The sequence below is a fragment of the Dendrobates tinctorius genome, unplaced genomic scaffold, assembly GCF_039654945.1.
Source record: "Dendrobates tinctorius isolate UK_male_01 unplaced genomic scaffold, ASM3965494v1 ptg000004l, whole genome shotgun sequence".
NCBI classification, from domain to species: domain Eukaryota; kingdom Metazoa; phylum Chordata; class Amphibia; order Anura; family Dendrobatidae; genus Dendrobates; species Dendrobates tinctorius.
In genome coordinates, this window is record NW_027361672.1 from 1,004,959 (window position 1) to 1,025,178 (window position 20,220).

Genomic DNA, 20,220 nt, shown 5'->3' on the forward strand with positions numbered 1-20,220 from the left:
CTCGCCCTCCCAGATAGACCCACCGCAGCCTGCAATGAAGTCGTAGGCTGTTCTTTTCTGTGCGCACAGAACCTGTGATGAGGTCACAGGAGGGGAGGAGTCAGGGGTCACATAATCAAGAGCCTCGTTGTCTGCAGGACTCTGCCGTGCTGGTTGTCATGGTGCTGGATGAGGTAAAGTTTCTGTGTGGGGTCAGGAGGGGTTTACAGGGGGGTGTAGCAGAGCCATGTGTGTGGTGTACGGAGCGGTGCCATGTGTGTATAAGGTGTGCAGAGCAAAGCTGTGTGTGTATGGGGTGTGCAGAGCGGAGCCGTGTGTGTACGAGGTGTATGGAGCAGAGCCATGTGTGTACAGAGCGCAGCCTGGTGTACGAGGTGGACGGAGCGGAGGTGCGTGTGTACAAGGTGGACGGAGCGGAGGCGCGTGTGTATGAGGTGAGCGGAGATGTGCGTGTATTTTGGCATGGGGGGGGCCCCATTTGAAAGTTTGCACCGGGGCCCATAACTTTGTAGTTACACCACTGGCCCTTGACACCCCAGTCTCACACTGGCCGCAACGGCAGCTAAATTAGCTTGCATCTCAAATGATATGGATGTCCTGTGAATGCCCTGTGAAACACTATTCATAGCAAGAAGTTGGCTTTTTTAATGCAACTGAGAGAGGAAGACAAGGCTCAACCATACATTGTAACAAAGTGAGATTTCCTTTATACTGAATTTGTATTTAAATTCAGCACATGGTAGCAAATCTGGCCAATTATATTGATGGAAATTAGAGGAAATACATAGGTATTGTTTAATGGACTGATTGATTCTACAGTTTGCCAATTTGAGATTTTTAGATACTTGAGTGCTCATGAGAACTTGATACAGGAAAGATGTATATCTTTGTACCGTGTTAGCCAGTAGATTGCAAACTTTCGAGACTGAATATTTTTCTATGTGTTACCATCTTTTCAGTTAGCCATTAAAAGGTATCAACTTCATGAGAACTTGGAAACAAATTGCACACCACGGTCAGTCACTATTCGAACAGTGGAAACTTAAAATTTCTTTGAAAACCAATTGGGTTAGCTGTCAAGCACATTGAACTCCTAGTAATGCAACAAAAAACAGCTTATGGTAATACTCTTTTATAGAGACCACAACAGCACCCACTGAGAGAGGGGATCCGCCCCTAGGCACAGAAAACCTACAGAAATAAAAGGGGCGGTCCCCCTCAGCTGGATTAAAGAGAATGAGAGTAACCGCCAAACAAGATTTAGTCAATTTGCCATAGCGAGACATTTAATGTACCTAAACTTTAACATCTATACACACCTATGTACATACATACAATCTCCACCCAAAGTGCGCCATGTACAATACATCCATAAACAACTAAGGGAGGGAAGTGAGTGGGTGCTGTCGTGGACTCTATAGAAGAGTATTACCGGTAAGTAATTTGTTTTTTTCCTCTTCGCCACGACTGCACCCACTGAGAGATTTTCAGAGAACCATCACCTGGAAGGGACCACCGTGTTGAGGACAGATCTCCCGAAAACTAAGTCAGAGGGTGACGATAAATCAAGCCTATAAATGTGACTTTAAAATGTAGATGGTGAAGACCATGTTGCAGCCTTACATGTTAAATTAGTCGGAATGTCCGCCTTCTCAGCCCAGGAGGATACCATAGCTAGTCTTGAATGTACCTATATCCTAATCCGCAGGACTTTCACCTGCTGAGAAGGCCAGACAGGTTGCACCTCTTATCCATTGGGATAAGGTGCTTTTTGTGACTCCAGACCCCTTCCCATGGCCCTGAAAAGACACAGAGCCCTGCTCTGCCTCCAGGGACGAGTTTTGTTTATATAACCCAGGACAGCTCTCCACATCTAAGGTGTGAAATCTCTCAGGAGTTGAAGGATTATCAAAAAAGGAGGGAAGATCTCCTGACTTCTATGAAATCTGCCGCTACCTTAGGGAGGTATGAAGGGTCAGGCTTCAAAACTACCCTATCCTGAAATAGTGAAAGCCCTCTTTTGACACATCCTCTGTATCTAGCTATCACCCTATATCACTTCACCCCTATGCCTCCAAGCTACTGGAACAACACGTCTACCTGAACTGTCCTCCCATCTCTCTTCTTGCTCCCTCTTCGACCGCTTACAATCAGGCTTCCGGTCACACCACTCCACTGAAACTGCCCTTACTAAGGTCACCAATGACCTCCTAACCGCCAAGAGCAAGCGACACTACTCTGTCCTCCTCCTCCTGGACCTGTCGGCTGCCTTTGACACAGTGGACCATTCCCTATTATTACAGACCCTCTCATCCCTTGGCATCACAGACTTGGCCCTATCCTGGATCTCATCATACCTAACAGACCGGACATTGAGCGCCTCCCACTCACACACCACCTCCTCACCTCGCCCCCTATCTGTCGGAGTCCCACAAGGTTCAGTCCTAGGACCCCTGCTCTTCTCCATTTACACCTTTGGCCTGGGAGAGCTCATAGAATCTCATGGCTTTCAGTATCATCTCTATGCTGATGACACACAGATCTACATCTCTGGACCAGATATCACCTCCCTGCTAACCAGAATCCCTCAATGTCTGTCCACTATTTCATCCTTCTCCGCTAGATTTCTGAAACTTAACATGGACAAAACAGAATTCATCATCTTTCCCCCATCTCACGTGACCCCCCCCCCCAACGAACGTATCCATTACAGTAAATGGCTGCCCACTCTCCCAAGTCAAACAAGCTCGCTGCCTCGGGGTAATCCTTGATGCTGATCTCTCCTTCAAACCACATATCCAAGCCCTTTCCACTTCCTGCCGACTTCAACTCAAAAATATTTCACGAATCCGTTCATTCCTCAACCAAAAATCTGCAAAAACCCTAGTCCATGCCTTCATCATCTCTCGCCTTGACTACTGCAACCTCCTGCTCTGTGGCCTCCCCTCGAACTCTCTCGCACCCCTCCAATCTATTCTAAACTCTGCTGTCTGACTAATCCACCTGTCCCCCCGCTATTCCCCAGCTTCTCCCCTCTGTCAATCCCTTCACTGGCTCCCCATTGCCCAGAGACTCCAGTACAAAACCTTAACCATGACATACAAAGCCATCCACATCCTGTCTCCTCCATACATCTGTGACCTCGTCTCCCGGTACTTTCCTGCACGCAACCTCTGATCCTCACAAGATCTTCTCTACTCCCCTCTTATCTCCTCTTCCCACAATCGCATACAACAGTGGTCCCCAACCTTTTTTGCACCAGGGACCGGTTTCAAGCAAGACCATTCTTCCATGGCCCGGTAGGGCGGGGATGGAGGTGTGGCAGGGGCGGGGCTTTGGTCATAAGGGGGCGGGGCTATGGACACGGTTGTAGTGTAGCAGTGCATACTTATAATTAAATAACATTTATAATGTGACTCAACTCACCATAGGTTTTGAATGAGTGCTCCATCACCCCATTCTTGCCTGCTCCATCACCCCATCACTCCCTTCTCCCCATCACTGCCATCTCTCCATCATTGCCTTCATCCCATCACTGCCATCTCTCCATCACTGCCTTCACCCCATCACTGCCATCTCTCCATCATTGCCTTCACCCCATCACTCCCTTCTCCCCATCATTGCCTTCACCCCATCACTGCCGTCTCTCCATCATTGCCTTCACCCCATCACTCCCTTCTCCCCATCATTGCCTTCACCCCATCACTCCCTTCTCTCCATCATTGCCTTCACCCCATCACTGACGTCTCTCCATCACTCACATCAATGCCTTCTCTCCATCACCCTCATGGCCTTCTCCCATTACCCCCATGATGGCCTTCTCCCATCACCCCAGGCATCATGGTCTTCTCCCATTACCCCCTCATGGCCTTCTCCCATTACCCCCCTCATGGCCTTCTCCCATTACCCCCCTCATGGCCTTCTCCCATTACCCCCCTCATGGCGTTCTCCCATCATCCCAGGCATCATGGCCTTCTCCCATTACCCCCCTCATGGCCTTCTCCCATTACCCCCCTCATGGCCTTCTCCCATTACCCCCCTCATGGCCTTCTCCCATTACCCCAGGCATCATGGTCTTCTCCCATTACCCCCCTCATGGCCTTCTCCCATTACCCCCATCATGGCCTCCCATTACCCCCATCATGGCCTTCTCCCATTACCCCCATCATGGCCTTCTCCCATTACCCCCATCATGGCCTTCTCCCATTACCCCCATCATGGCCTTCTTCCATTACCCCCGGCATCATGGTCTTCTCCCATTACCCCCATCATGGCCTTCTCCCATTACCCCCATCATGGTCTTCTCCCATTACCCCCATCATGGTCTTCTCCCATTACCCCCTCATTGCCTTCTACCATTACACCCATCATGGCCTTCTCCTCATGTCCCCATCTCCTCCAGGGCCAGGCTCCACCTACACAGACACACACACACAGACATACATGTACACACACACACACACACACACGGCCAGGCTACACACACACCACAGACCACACACACACAGACCACACACACATGTACACACACAGACCACACACACACACACACACACACACACACATACATACATGTACACACACAGACCACACACACACACATACATACATGTACACACACAGACCACACACACAGACCACACACACACACAGACATACATGTACACACACAGACCACACACACACATGTACACACACAGACCACACACACACACGTACACACACAGACCACACACACACAGACCACACACACACACACAGACCACACACACACACATACATGTACACACACACCACACACAGACATACATGTACACACACAGACAGACATACATACACACACCACCTCTCACCTGTCGCAGCATCGCCCGCGCTTCCTCGCTCTCACACAGTCAGAGACAGGAAGCGCGGGCGGCGGGCAGGAAGCTGGACGGGTCCTTGCAGCTCCGCTCCTGCTATTCCCTCTTGCAGGCAGCGGAGCTGCTTGATCGCTCCCTGCCCGCCGCTACACGCCGCTAAGAATTGCTGCGCGCCGCCCCAGCCCCCGCTACGCCACTGACCGCCCCTGGCTCCCCTTGTGTCCGCGGACCGGCAAGGGCACTGCAGCGGCCCGTTCTGGGCCGCGGACCGGCGGTTGGGGACCCTTGGCATACAAGATTTCTCTCGCGCATCACCCCTACTCTGGAACTCTCTACCACAACATATCTGACTCTCACCTACCATTGAAACCTTCAAAAAGAGCCTGAAGCCTATAACCTGCAGTAACCACCGATCGACCAAACCGCTGCATGACCAGCTCTACACTCGCCTACTGTATTCTAACCCATCCCTTGTAGATTGTGAGCCTTCGCGGGCAGGGTCCTATCTCCTCATGTACCAGTTATGACTTGTATTGTTTAACATTATTGTACTTGTTTTTATTATGTATACCCCTCCTTACATGTAAAGCGCCATGGAATAAATGGCGCTATAACAATAAATAATAATAATAATAAATACTAAGAGGAAGGGAGGGTCAATCAACAGAGCCTGAATGTCGCTCACTCTCTTAAGCTGGAGTCACACAGCGACTCACCAGCAATCCCGACAATTATATCAACGTGTCAGGATCGCTGGTGAGTCACTATGTGATCGCTGGTGAGCTGTCACACAGACAGCTTCTCCAGCGATCAGCACAGAGATGCCGAGCGCGCGGCGTCGCTGTGTACATTAGTTACCAGTGCGCTGATGCAGGGAGCTGGTAACTAACGTACACATCGGGTATCCAAGGGACGTGCGTCCCTTAGATACCCGATGTGTACGCTAGTTACCAGCAGATCGCTGGTCTCCCGCCTGACAGACGTAGCGATGCGTGCTGGCCAGCGGGAGACCAGCGACAAAAGAAATGTCCAGCGGTTTCCTACAGCAATCAGCGATACCGGCAGGGGGGCCGATCGCTGTCACACACCGATCTCGCTGGTGAGATCGCTATGTGTGACGGGGCTCTTAGAAGACATTAAAGCAAATAATAAGGCAGTCTTCAATGAAATATGTTTCAATGAAACAGTCTAAGGGGTACTTCACACTAAGCGAGATCACTAGCGAGATCGCTGATGCGTCACCGATTTTGTGACGCAACAGCAACCTCGCCAGCAATCTCGTTACGTGTGTCGCTGATCGTGCTTGAATGTCCTGAGCCATTTTTTGATCTCTGGTGTCCCACTGGCCAGCATGCATCGCTGTGTTTGACACCGACGAGTGACCTCAGAAATCATGGACACAGGCGGGAGGCATCGCTGCTGTGTGACAAGGTCCCAACGACCGCCAAGATCGTTGCTGCGTTGTTGAGTAGATCTGACTGACATCTTACTAGCGATCATTTAGCGACGCACCAGCGATGCTTACCAGGTCGTATCGATGTCGGGATAGCTGGTGCATCGCTTATTTTAACGGTACCCTAAGGGTTCAAACAAAGGGCCTGTCAGGGTGTCAAGGACCAGGTTCAGGTCCTAAGAGGGTAAGCGACTAATGTGCATTGGGTTGCTACGCTCGCATGCTGAAATCGTGCAACCCATCCCCCGCAATATTTTGACCATACAGGGCTTCTAGAGATGAAATCTGAACTTTTAGTGTATTAACTGAAAGACCCAGCTCCCGACCCCTCTGCAGAAACTCCAGAATAGCAGTAATAGGCACCTCATTAAAGAAGGCCCCATTATGAAAATTAAGGAACTTCCTCCACACTCTACTATCTATTTTTGTTGTGGATTCCTTCCTACTCTGCAGAAGGGTATTAATCAGGTAATCAGAGAACCTCCTTAGTCTCAGTAACTGCCTCTCAAGTTCCAAGCCGTCTAGTGTAGACCCTACACCTGAGGATGACGGAATGGGCCCTGAGAGAGCAGATCTGTACCCGAAGCGTTTCTGAATCACTCCCATGGTCTACTTGGCCTTTATCTGCACTCACCTTTCTGGCACCATGGGAGTGATTCAGAAACTCTTCAGGTATTGTGTGCATTTAATATGGTCTTGCTTTTAATACATTTAGGAAGCCGCAATGGCACAGCGAATATAAAAAACGTAGAGGAGGACTGCCCCATATGAGATTGCCTTGGCATGGCAGGGTAGCTCAAATGACTGATCAATTTTTTGCTAAATGTCTCCTTTTGAAATACAGTTAGAAATTAATATGTGCATATGCACTTTATGTATTGCGTTCTGACCACAAGCAGCGCTGGCTTCCCTCCTTTTTTAATTGCCCGTCAGGACTCACATGAGACCCGCGCAGCTGTGAGAGAAATTCATGTATAGTATGACTGATTGCTTTTAATTCTCTTAAATTAGAGGAGTCATTGGCTTCTTCTATGGACCACTGTCCCTGGACTAAGCTATCGCCTAAATAAGCCCCACATCCAAAGGGACTAGCATCAGTAGTAACCACCCTCGAGGGTATCACGACCCACGGAACCCCATTAGAGAGATGATCTTTATCTATCCACCATGACAGATTAGAGAGATGATCTTGATCTAACCACCATGACAGGGAGTTAACTACATCTAATGACAGCATTATCTTGTCATCCAGTCTACCCTACAGCCATTCCTCATCATCGAGGACCTTATGCTGCAGATATCTAGTATGAAACTGGGCCCACTGAACAGCAGGAATGCAGGATGTAAGAGAGCCCAGGAGGGACATAGCCTCTCTTAGAGACGTCTGAGGGTTATCTATTGCCGACCTCCTTTTATGCATTATCGCCAACATCTTTACCTCTGGGAGAAGACATCTCTGACTTAGAGAATCTAGATGCAGGCCCAGGAAGGACTGAATAGTTACTGGGACCAGTCTGGACTTGACCCAGTTGATAAACCATTCTAAAGCCTGCAAGGATGAAATTGTATCAGCAAGTCGATCTTCACATTTGATGGCCGATTTCCCCACTACCAGGATATCATCTAAGTATGGAACTATCAACGTGTCCTTCAACCACACATAAGCCATCACCCCAGCATCAACTTGGTGAAGACCCGAGGAGCCATAGATAGACCGAAAGGCATTGCCGTAAATTGAAAATGACAGATGTGACCCTCCATGATGACCGCCACTCTGAGATAATGCTGGAACCCGGCATGTATTGGCAGATGATAATAAGCATCCTTCAAATCCAGAAACACCATGAAGCATCTTGGAAATAAAAATTTATTGGCCGATTGTCAAGCTACTGCAGTTACGGCGCAGCCTCCACCAGGGGGTGCTGGTGAGGGAAGAGAGGTTGCACACACAGCGTAGCAACACTGAGCAGCAGCACAAGCGCCACCAGGTGGCAAAAGAGTGGTCAGACAAGCCAAGTCAGGAGCAGAAGTACTAGAGGTCACAGAAGTACACGTGGTCAGAAATAAGCCAGGGGGACAGAATTGGTCAGAAGGGCATAAGACAAAGACAGAAGCAGGGGCAACAAAAATCCCATAAATAGAAGGTGATAAGGAGACAAGGGACCACCCAGCTCCAACACCATATGCGTAAGCTCAAAAACTAGTGTTAACAACAGGAGAAACGAGCACGCAGTCAAATTGTATATATAAAAAATACAAAAGTTTTTTTATTAGGTTACAACAATTCAAGACAAATAACAAAGAAGTGCTCATGAATAAGTGTGGACAATATGTCCCATGGAACAGCCCCTCACATTCCCCTAGATGGAAAACCCACTGAGCCACACATATGGGAAAAATATCCTATCTACATCAAGATGCCATATCAGCATCTAAGGGGTAAATCGCTGCAACAGCGGTCACAGAATAGGAGACAAGAAATGCCTGCTAGCCTCACTGCTGAACCTCCTCTCCTTCCCCTCCCGGGTAAGTTGCCCTATGGGTATCTGTCTGCAGCTTCAGTATCTAATTAGCACTGGGCACATTTTTACTACTATTGCTAGCAGGCATTTCTTATCTCCTATTCTGTGACCGCTGTTGCAGCGATTTACCCCTTAGATGCCGATATGGCATCTTGATGTAGATAGGATATTTTTCCCATATGTGTGGCTTATTGGGTTTTCCATCTAGGGGAATGTGAGGGGCTGTTCCATGGGACATATTGTCCACACTTATTCATGAGCACTTCTTTGTTATTTGTCTTGAATTGTTGTAACCTAATAAAAAAACTTTTGTATTTTTTATATATACAATTGACTGCGCGCTCTTTTGTTTGTCCTGTTATTAACATTAAAGACAGAAGCAGGTCTGAAAGCAAGCCAAGTCAAAACCAGGGCGTCAACAAACTTACAGGGGAACACTGAGTCAGGACAGACATGGGGCAAGTCAGGGATCACAGCAGGACAAAATCAGGATATACCAGAGTCAGATACACACGCCGAAGGCAGAACTATAGCTGACACTGCCTGCAGGATGAAGCGGAGCTAAATAGCAAACCTGAGACCAGACTGAGGCTGAGAAAAGTTAACACCTGAAATGACAAGACTGGAAACATGGAAAGACAGGACTCAAAACCCGGTCTGGATCATGACAGTACCTCCTCTCAAGGTTGGCCACCGGACCCCCAGTCTTTCCAGGATAACATGTATGAAACAATCGATCAGCGTGGACAGATGGGGCTGGGACCCAAGATCGATCCTCAGGACCGTAACCCCTCCAATGGACCAAATACTGAAGTGAACTACGGTCCATGTGAGAATCCACAATCTATTCCACTTCATACTCGGTCTGACCATCCACAGAGACAGGAGGCGAAGTGGATGGGGACCCAGCAGAGGATGGTACAAATGACTTAAGATGGGACTTACGGAACATACTGAGGATCCAAAGCGACGGAGGAAGACGTAAGTGAAAGGCAACTGGATTGACAACCTCAATGATTTCATAAGGACCAATAAACCTGAGACCTAGCTTAGCAGAAGGAACTTTCAGACGAATGTTCTTGGTAGACAAACACACTTTATCTCCCACCAGGAACATAGGTCCTACAGACCATCGCTTATCAGCAAAATGTTTGTTTGCCCTGAGCTTCCCCAATGTTCCACTGGACCTCCCTCCACACCTCCCCCAACCGTTGAACTGCTGTATCAGCCCCTGGACCTCCTGAATCCAGTCTGGAAAATTCGCCAAAATGGGAGTGAAAACCGTAGTTACAGAAGAACGGAGAGGTGCCAGGGGACTGGTTAGTCCGATTGTTAAATGCAAACTCAGCCACGGGCAACGAAGATCACCAATCATCCTGCTGAGATGTTGCAAGACACCACAAAATCTGTTCAAGTGACTGGTCCTCTCCGTCTGACCGTTGGTCTCGGGATGGTAGGCAGAGGAGAAGGTCAAGCAAATACCCAATCTTTTACAAAATGCCCTCCAAAATTTGAACACAAATTGTACCCCTCTATGAGAAACCACACTCAAAGGCATGCCATGCTGCCGTACTACGTGCTCAACAAACAACTTAGATAATGTTACTGTATTAGGCAATCCTGTCAAAGGTACAAAATGCGCCTGTTTACCAAATCTGTCAACCACTACCCAGATAACAGTTTTGCCATTCGAGGAGGAAGATCAGTGATAAAATTCATGGACAAATGAGTCCAAGGTCTATCCGGAATTGGCAATGGTACCAATTCGCCAGCCGGTTAGGAGAGCTCTTAGCACGGGCACAGGTATCACAAGCAGACACAAACCTAGCGACATCAGAGGTCATGGAGGACCACCAAAACAGCCTAGCAATAGCTTTCCGGGGGAAACACTGAGTCAGGACAGACAGAGGGAATAAACAGACACAGGGCAAGTCAGGGATCACAGCATGGCAAATCAGGATATATCAGAATCAGATACACACGCCGAAGGCAGAACTAGAGCTGACACTGCCTGCAGGATGCAGCGGAGCTAAATAGCAAACCTGAGACCAGACTGAGGCTGAGAAAAGTTAAGTCCTGAAATGACACTGATCTTATAGATTCCATCTTGAAGGTATGGGACTGTAGGAAGTTATTTAACTTCTTTAGATTAATGATGGTTCTATAGGAACCATCTGGCTTAGAAATCAGAAATAAAGGAGAATAGAATCCCCTCTCCCTTTGGTCCGCTGGGACCTCAACAAGAACATGTTTAGACAATAGACCCCTAATTTCCAACTCCAATGCCTCCTGTTGCGTAGGAGACTTTAGAGAAGTCAACATAAAAGAGTTGGGGGGAACTCGGCCGATTTCCAATTTCAAGCCAGATGACACGAGGCTTAGGGCCCAGGGATTAGATGTTATTTTTTCCCATTCATGGCAGAAGAATTACAACCTGCCACCCACCAGAGGGCCAGGACTAGCGGACCTTGTCTCCTCCCTTGGAGGAAGACCCACTATAAAGGGTACCTTTCTGTTTGGTCTTTATTGCCACCAGTGATCTTGGTTCCTATAGGTTCTCTTATTACCAAATGGCTGTTTTCTGAAGGCCCTCCTGTAGAATGGAATAAACTGGTTAGGGAACCCCTTCTTCCTTTCCCCTGCCTTGGTGATGATAATATCAACACAATGCCAAACAGGTACTCACCCTGGCATGGAATTGCGCATAGCTTTGATTTAGCTTGCGCATTCCCTTTCTAGCCCTTTAGCCACAAGGCACGATGAGCAGTGTTAGCCAGTCCCGCTGATCTGGCGGCCAGGCATAAGAAGTCTGCTGAGGCATCCGCCAAATAAGCCATAGCTCCCCTGGTCATAGGGATAGAGGACAGCAATTTGTCCCTAGAGACCCCCTTCTTTATCTGCTCCTCCAATTGATCCACCCAGACCAGCATCGAGCTTGCCGTGCAAAGCCTGAGATAGCTGGTTTGAAGGCCCCCCGTAAAAAGACTCCCACGATCTCTTAAGGAGCGTGTCAGCGTTACGATCCAAAGGATCAGCCAGAGTCCCAGAGTCTTGTACCGACAGGGTGGAGCGCTTCAAGGTTGAAGTTACTGCGGCATCCACTTTAGGCACCTTAGACCAAGTTGTCAGGTCCTCATCATCAAAGGGGTATCTCCTCTTTGAGGTTGAAGGAAGGAAACCTCGCTGTCCTTGCTTCTCCCACTACTTCTTTACCACTTCCTTCACTGCGGCTATTACCGGAAATGTTTGCCTCTTCCTCTATGAGAGGCCAGTATACATAATCTCCTGTGTGGTTCTAGCCTCCTTAGAGTCCGTAATCCCCATGGTCCCCCGAACTGATTTCACCAAATTATCGATACTCTCAATTGGGAAACAGGAACGCCCTTCTTCATCAGACGATGATGACGCCTGAGAGGAATCAGCAGATTTAACCCAGTCATTGTCAGAAGAGGGGCTGGAAATGGGGAAAACACTCCTTATGCTGGATTTATTTTTTCCAGCCTTATCCGAGCGCCTGAGCAATTGGAGCTCCTCCACAATCATGTCTTTTATCATTCTCTCTGATGGACGATTCCTCCTCCAGAGTCTGGCTGATACAAGTTTGACAAAGCCTTCTTGGGTAATTATCAGGAATGGGCTGTGAGCACAAAGCACATTCCCTATGCTTAGACTTCCCAGTATTTTTAACCTGAAGGGGCAATCAGCTTAATAAGTAGAGCCCTGTAACACTCACCCAATGAAGCTTATCAGCATAGTACCGGTTCTGGAGGCGCCTGAAGGTGTGGATTGCTTAGAATTCTTGTCTCTTCCACTCTTTCCCATGGAGTCACCCTCCCAGGAGCATCTCCTGCTGCTCTTGCTACTTCTGCTGTGCGCCTGCACATCCACCACCTGTGGGTGCACTACAGAGTCTCCTTGGGAGGACATCATGACATACTGGCAGGCCCCTTGCTACCAGCTCTAAATCTCATGCCGACTCTACCACCTCCCCGGCCCTATTGGAAGTGATCTCTGCTATTCCGGGGCAGAAGCGCTTACCTGGCTACTGCACATGCATGGCCTGGCTTTCTCCTTCTCGGCGCCGTCGCACAGAAATTGGGTCTCATGGAGGAGCCGGATGGCCGATGCTCGCACCCTGCTCCTCCTGGATGAGTGTTGGCCTGTCCTGCCACACCGTGATGCCACATGAGCCAGGGCGGCCTCTTCCGTACCCTGGCTTCATGCCATCCATCGCCAGATGAGTGGGGGAAGCCGACCAGCAGAATTCCCCAACACTGCTTCTGGTGCTGCAGCCCTGCTGTTCCCACAGATACCACGCAGGTGACCTCACAGCCCAGGTATCCTCTTCCCACAGGTTCCCGTAGAAACAGGAAACCAACTGAGGGGCCCCTTTTATTTCTGTAGGTTTCCTGTTTCTAAGGGCAGATCCCCTCTCTGTGTGTGCTGTGGTGGCGAAGACAAAATAGACATTTTAAAAAGAAACAATCCACTACAGCCAGTTGGTAGTGACCCTTACCGCCTTAGGAAGATCAGTAACAGTCTATAGAGATCTCAGCCCAGTGAACTTGTGGTATAGGAAGAGGCTGAAGAGGACAGATGTGCCAGAAGAGAGTTTGAATTGCATACTAAGGACAAGATGCCACATTTTTTTACAGTGTTCTTATTTAAGTGTCCTGTAGAAATGAGAAAGGAGTTCATAAATTCATTTAACACCTGGGTTACTAGAGAAAAGAGAATAATTTGCACAAGATAAGATTTTTCAGTGGAGTGCTTTTGTGACTAGCTATCACCCTTCAGGTGGAAAGCTGGAAGCAAGGATGTTATGCCCAATGGTGGAGCAAGTGGATCTGTGGACCCACTGTGCCACAGGGCTGGGCCTGCTTAAGAAAGAGTGTACCGGGGGCGGGGCCTAGCTCTTCATGTGAGAAGTCGGGTGGCTGTGCTTCTCTGCCACCATTAGCCTCAATTATCCTGCACAGAGCCCGAACCAGCTAATTCCTTTACCAGGATCAGATGTCTGAAGGTCCCAGGAGTCAGGGGCGAGCTTTTGCCAGACTCAGAGAGACAGACATGGGCCGCAAAAGACAGAAAGATGCCGGAGCCTGCAGCAGTGCCCCAGTCCAAGATGGTGCTGAGAGAGAGGAGGAGACAGGAAGAAGAAACACAGCCTATGCACAGAGGCTGGAAGTCTCAGCCCGGCTGAACAGATATGTGAGGGGCATAGAGACAGATGAAGAAGGAAATGGAGGGAGTGAGAAGCACAGAGATGAGGAGGAAGACGATGAGGAGATGCCTGTGCTGAATGCAGAGCTAGAGCAGCAGGAAGAGGGGGATGGTGACACTTTGCAGGCAGCTGAAAGTGCAGATGTAGCAGAGCCCACCCTGCGGGATGTATTCCAAGCTGTCTTATACTGCAAGACTGCCTTAACTGCTCTAACAAAGCAGGTGAATTGCCTGAAAGAAGAAATGGGAGGCATAAAAACATCTATGCAGAAAGTTACAGCCAGATTAACTGAGGTGGAGGACAGAGTTGGTGTAACAGAAGATCACTTAACCTCAGTGCAAAAGACACAACAACAGCACACTCAGAGGATCATGGTAGTAGCCAATAAAAATGATGACCTGGAAAACCGGTCACGTAGGAACAATTTGTGCATTCTGGGCATCCCTGAGAGAGCTGAGGGTGCTGACAACACAGCCTTTATTGAAACCTGGCTGCTGGACAAGTTTGGTGCTGATAACTTGTCGAGAGTGTTTGCGGTGGAGAGTGCCCATCGCGTACCCATGAGACCCCCAGTGCCGGGAGATGGACCTCGCACGATGCTAGCCAGAATCCTGAATTGCAGATACAGGGACACTATCTTACGAAAGGCTGGAAAGTTGACAGATCTTAACCTGGAGGGCAAACGAATCGAAATATACCCGGATTACTCAGCCGAGGTGCAAAAGTTGCGACTGCGGTATGGCGAAGTGAAGAAACAGCTCCGCTCTTTGCATTTGAAATACTCTACAATTTATCCTGCTAAATTAAGAGTGGAAGCTTTTGGAAAGGTCATTTTTTTCCCGTCACCGGTTGAGGCTGCTTCGTGGTTGGAGCGCAACCGGAGCAAATTGAGAGAAGATAATGGCAATATGACCACATGACCCTGCTAGACTGATCACTGGACAGGGTTGTGGCGCTGCTTTACTCTGCGAAATAGGAGCGCAGAGGAGGGGGAGAACTCCCCACTGGGATCTATGTATTATGGTTAATTGTTTGACTAATGGTTCGGGACTATGCATACTGTTGACAATATGGCGGAGAGGCTGCCAATGATGGAGGAGGACACGACGCATGTTGATGTGCGGAATACTGAGAAGTTGCTCAGGTTCTTTGAGCTCCCACTCTCACGTTGGGGAGAGTGACAACTGCAAAAGGGGAAGGGTGGGGGGAGGGGAAGCGGAGAGGGATGGAGGGAGGTGGGTGGGGCGGATTTGTAGGGAGATGGGGGTTTTCATGCTGTTTGACCGGGTATGATTGGGACCACAATGTAATGATGTTACTTGATGATGATGGATTGTTCTTTCTAATGCACAATGAGTAACCGTACTGTTCGGATGTTAAGTTGGAATGTACGTGGTATATCTGATAAGGTTAAGAGGGCGGCTGTTCTGAATCATATCAAATCCTGTGAACCTATGATCGCGTGCCTGCAGAAGACACATCTCACTAGAGACACTATGTACTGCTGGTTGTCAAGAGCCTGGATGCTAAAGACATATCATTCTACTTATTCCTCGTACTCCAGGGGGGTGTCAGTCCTAATACACAAAAACACACATTATGAAGAGCTGGAAGTGCATGTAGACAGTGAAGGGCAGTATGTATGGATTGCTTGCAGATTGTTCGGACACAAAATGATTTTAGTGGCTCTATATATCCCTCCACCTTACTCTAAAAAGAAACTACAAGCAGTACTGGAACTGACGGGCAGATGGGGGGAGACTACGTTGTTGATTATGGGAGATGTTAACAACACTATGAATGATTATTGGGATAAAGTAAGACCGGTAGGTACGGAAGCTGGAAAGGACAGGATGACTGCCTTTGGCAAGTGTGTAGGGGAACTTGGGCTGGTAGATCTGTGGAGAGTACGAAATGAGGGTAAGAGGACTTTTTCATGTCATTCGGCAACACATGGAACACTGTCGAGGATAGACCTGGCTTTGGGGGATACCGCTATGGCCGGGATGGTGGGGGAGGTGGAATACCTACAGAGGACTCTCTCGGATCATGGTCCTATGGTGGTCACGATCTGCTCAGGGTCAGAGGGGAGGTTGGCGTCTTCACCCGACGTGGCTTAAAGTGGTGGTCATGGGTGGCACAACCAAAGAGCTAGAGCACTTCTTCCAAGTGAACGAAGGGAGTACTGAGGCCACAACGGTATGGGATGCCATGAAGGCGTTTACGAGGGGACTTTTTATAAGTGAGATTGTGAGGTGTAAGACCAAAACTAAATTGGCAGATCAACAAATAAAGGATGACCTGACAAGAGCGGAGGCAGACATGATTTTGGTGCCAACGAGTGAAGCTCACAATAGACTAAAATTGGCTCAGGAGGCAGTTGATAAACTGCACATGATGCAAGCTGAGAGGAAAAGGGCATTTCAGCAAGCCCAATTCTTTGAAGAAGGAGAGAGAGTAGGTCACTTGTTGGCGGTGATATCTGCGGCACAGAGCTGGAAGAGCTGGAAGTGCATGGTGTCTTCCAGGGTGTATAAACAGAGATCAAGCAGGGGCGACTCTGACAGACACAAAGGACATACTGGAGGTCTTCAGGTCATATTACATGGCACTGTACACTTCGAGAGCACGGGACACAGAGGGGGATGTGGAGAATTTTTTTGGAAGGCATTTCACTACCTAAATTGTCTGAGGAAGATAGGTTGAGGTTGGAAGAACCTGTGAGTGTGGAGGAGGTGGAATGTGCAATACTGTCTATGCCCAATAACAAATCACCGGGAGCTGATGGTCTACCTGGGGAGGTGTACAGGGAGTTAGTGGAACTGCTGGCTCCGAAATTGAAATCTGTGTTTGATGAGGCTTTCGTGACGGGGGCACTGCCGAGATCAATGGAGGAAGCGGTGATAGTAGTTCTGCCGAAGGAGGGAAAAGATCCCATGTATGCGGAGTCGTACAGGCCCATTTCGTTGTTGACAACGGATGTCAAAATACTCGCTAAGATCCTGGCCACCCGGCTCACCGGGGTTGCGCATACCATTATACACGAGGACCAGTCGGGCTTTATGCCTAACCGCTCCACGGCTGTTAACTTAAGATTATTTCTTAATATGCAACTGCCTGCTGATAATGGTGGCAGGAGAATAGTGATGTCATTGGATGCTAGGAAAGCATTTGATAGCGTGGAATGGCAATACTTATGGAAAATCATGGAACTGATGGGATTCGGCCCCGCGTTCATGGCCTGGGTGAAGTTATTGTACTCATCCCCAAAGGCGGTAGTTAAGGTGAATGGAGAACAGTCCGGGATGTTTGACTTGCATAGGGGCACAAGGCAGGGGTATCCGCTGTCCCCGCTATTGTTCGCGGTGGCAGTGGAGCCCCTGGCGGCCAAGATCAGAGCTGAGAGGGGAGTGGTCAGATTTAAATTTGGGAAGCTGGAAGAAAAAATATCATTGTATGCCGACGACATCCTGTTGTTTTTGGAAAGTGCAGGAGAGACACTGGGGTGCGCGATGGATGTAATTAAACAATTTGGGAGCATTTCGGGACTGGAGATAAATTGGCACAAGTCTTATGTCATGGCTGTGGATAGAGTAATTATATAATTCACCGCACACTCTTGTGGATTATCATGCCAAATAGTTTAAATTTTATTAACACACAGTCTGGGAGCGTAACAGAATAATGCAATGGAAGCGATATAAAGAACGTTTCGGCTCCACCGGAGCCTTTATCATACAATCGCTGTAAAATAAAAAGAAACATATAAGTAACAAAAATTTTTTGCAGAATAAAAGTAAGAATATGAACAAAAAATAATAAGGTGGTCATCCTGGTGCATACTTGTACACTAATCCATGGATCACAGCATGTAGAGCACATGTTAAACAAAGAATTTACATATATACATATATATATATACATACACTGATTAGACTGTCAAGATAACAGGTAACAAAATGAGGTATAATTAAAAGCAGAAAGAGGTATGTAATTACCTTAATCCAGTGCCATACAAGAGAAGGGTATAGAGAAGAGGGATGAAAATCCTTGTGGTGTCACAGAGACTGCAAAGAATGGTGAAAATAATTAGCATGTGTGAGACACAGTACTGAAACCATAGAAAAGGAATGTATGGTACCTAGTCATATGCTAAAATCCTTATAAAGGTGCCAGATCACCATCAATGGCTAGTGGGGACCTGCAAATGTTAGATAAAGAGTATGTGTGTTCAGTTAAAATAAGCCCATAGCGCCTAGGAGCAGTCACAAGGCAGAGCATGAGTGGTAGAGAGTCTTTACCTGCAGGGGTTGCTGTCTAAAGCGGCGCTCCCGCGCCTGGCTGAGTCGGCGTGTGTGCCTGCATGGCTCCTGGTGAGCATTTTAAAGCCCCTGTGTGACGCTGGACCGGAAGTGAGCGGCCCAGACCGGAAGTGACGTCATGCAGCTGCTGTGTGCATACTATGGTCGTTGCTAGGGCAGCTGGAAGCTTGACAACACATATATAGCAAATGGTGGTAGCTGTGTGTGCGTTCCTGCATAGGAGAAATGACACTAGCCTTCTAAATAGAAGTGGTAGCATAATGTGGATGAAGTATAAGTATAGCCAATATGTACAGGGCTATTGGTGAGTGTATAAATGGGCACATTATGCAAGGTGACAGGATAAGGTATAACTATTGTTGGTGATATTAACCTCTCATGGAGAAAAAAATTGTGTAGAGGAGGATATGAAAAAAATAAAAAAATAAAAATACAAAAATCCAAAAAACTGAGCATAAATGCAAAATAAGAGTGAGGGGGTGGGGCAAACTCACCTATGATCACAGTAATTTAGCGGTTCTGTAAAATAACAGAGAAAATGTTAATAAATGTTCAAAGTAGCCAATCTATCTCTCTATTAAGGCCCTTAGGGGCCAAAGTGTCCAATTTGTGAATCCAATAGGTCTCACGTGATTTAAGCAATTTAATATGATCTCCACCTCTTCTAGGGCGGGGAATATGCTCGATGACCTGGAACTTAAGTTGGGCCACTGAGTGTCTAAATCTCGCGAAATGGTCGGGCAATGGCAGCCAGGTTTTTCCACATCGAATGGTGGACTTATGGCTAGCTATACGGTCCTTAATGTGCTGTGTGGTCTCACCCACATAAAGGAGTCCACAGGGGCATTTCACCAGATATATAACAAAATTGGAGTCACATGTGTAAAAACCGTGTATTGGATAGGATTTGCCAGTCCTGGGATGGGTTATATTGTCCGATTTGATGATATTTGAACAGGCTGCACAGTTTAGACATGGAAAAGTACCATTACGTCGAGTAGCAAGTAGCCTTTGTGTAGTAGTAAGGCGTGAGCTACCTATGTCAGCTCTCACAAGCTTGTCCTTGATATTGGGTGGTCTTTTAGTGCATATTAATGTTGGCAAGTTGAAGGAATCGATACCAGGATAGGCCCTTGCCAGGAGGGGCCAGTGTTTCCTAATGATGGAATATACCTTGGGCATCAACGGATGGAATGTATGTACAAATGGAATCCTCTCCCTAGGATGTGTACGAGGGGGAGGGGACATGGGTGCTAAGGCACGTGCCTTTACATTATTGAGAAGTCTCAATGGGTAACATCTTTCCTGAAATTTTTGCGTCATGGTGTCCAGTCTGTTATTAAGAGTTCTGGAGTCAGAGACTATACGTGTGACTCTGTTGAACTGGGAACGGGGTAGACTATTTCTGATGGTTTTAGGATGGCAACTTGTGTAATGCAAAAGACTATTGCAGTCTGTAGGTTTACAGTATAAGTCTGTTGAGAGGCATCCATTGGTGTCTTTAAGAACTCTTGTGTCCAGGAAAGGTACAGACTCAGTGTTATAATGAATCGTGAACCGAAGTTCAGGGAGAATGGAGTTAAGAAAGGAATGAAAAGATTGTAAAGAATCAGATGTGCCCGTCCAGATAAAAAAGATGTCATCTATGTAGCGATGGTATCCTGAGACATGTTGTGAAAATAAATCATTAGAAAACACGTAGGTGACTTCAAAGTAATTCATAAAGGCATTAGCGTAAGCAGGCACTACGTTTGAGCCCATTGCTGTACCACACTTCTGGATATAGAAGGTATCCCCATACATGAAATAATTTTCATAGAGTACCAGGTTAAGGAGGTCA

The 20,220-nt window shown here is 47.8% G+C and overlaps 1 protein-coding gene across 1 annotated transcript in view; it reads right to left on the reverse strand.

Moving 5' to 3' along the window:
* DEK (DEK proto-oncogene) overlaps window positions 1-18,122 on the reverse strand; it is a 174,517-nt gene extending 156,395 nt beyond the window's left edge. The window contains exon 1 of the mRNA XM_073566105.1: window positions 18,057-18,122. The gene's annotated coding sequence lies outside the window, so the exon portion shown is untranslated. The remainder of the gene's footprint in view (window positions 1-18,056) is intronic.
* Between the last annotated feature and the right edge of the window lie 2,098 nt (window positions 18,123-20,220).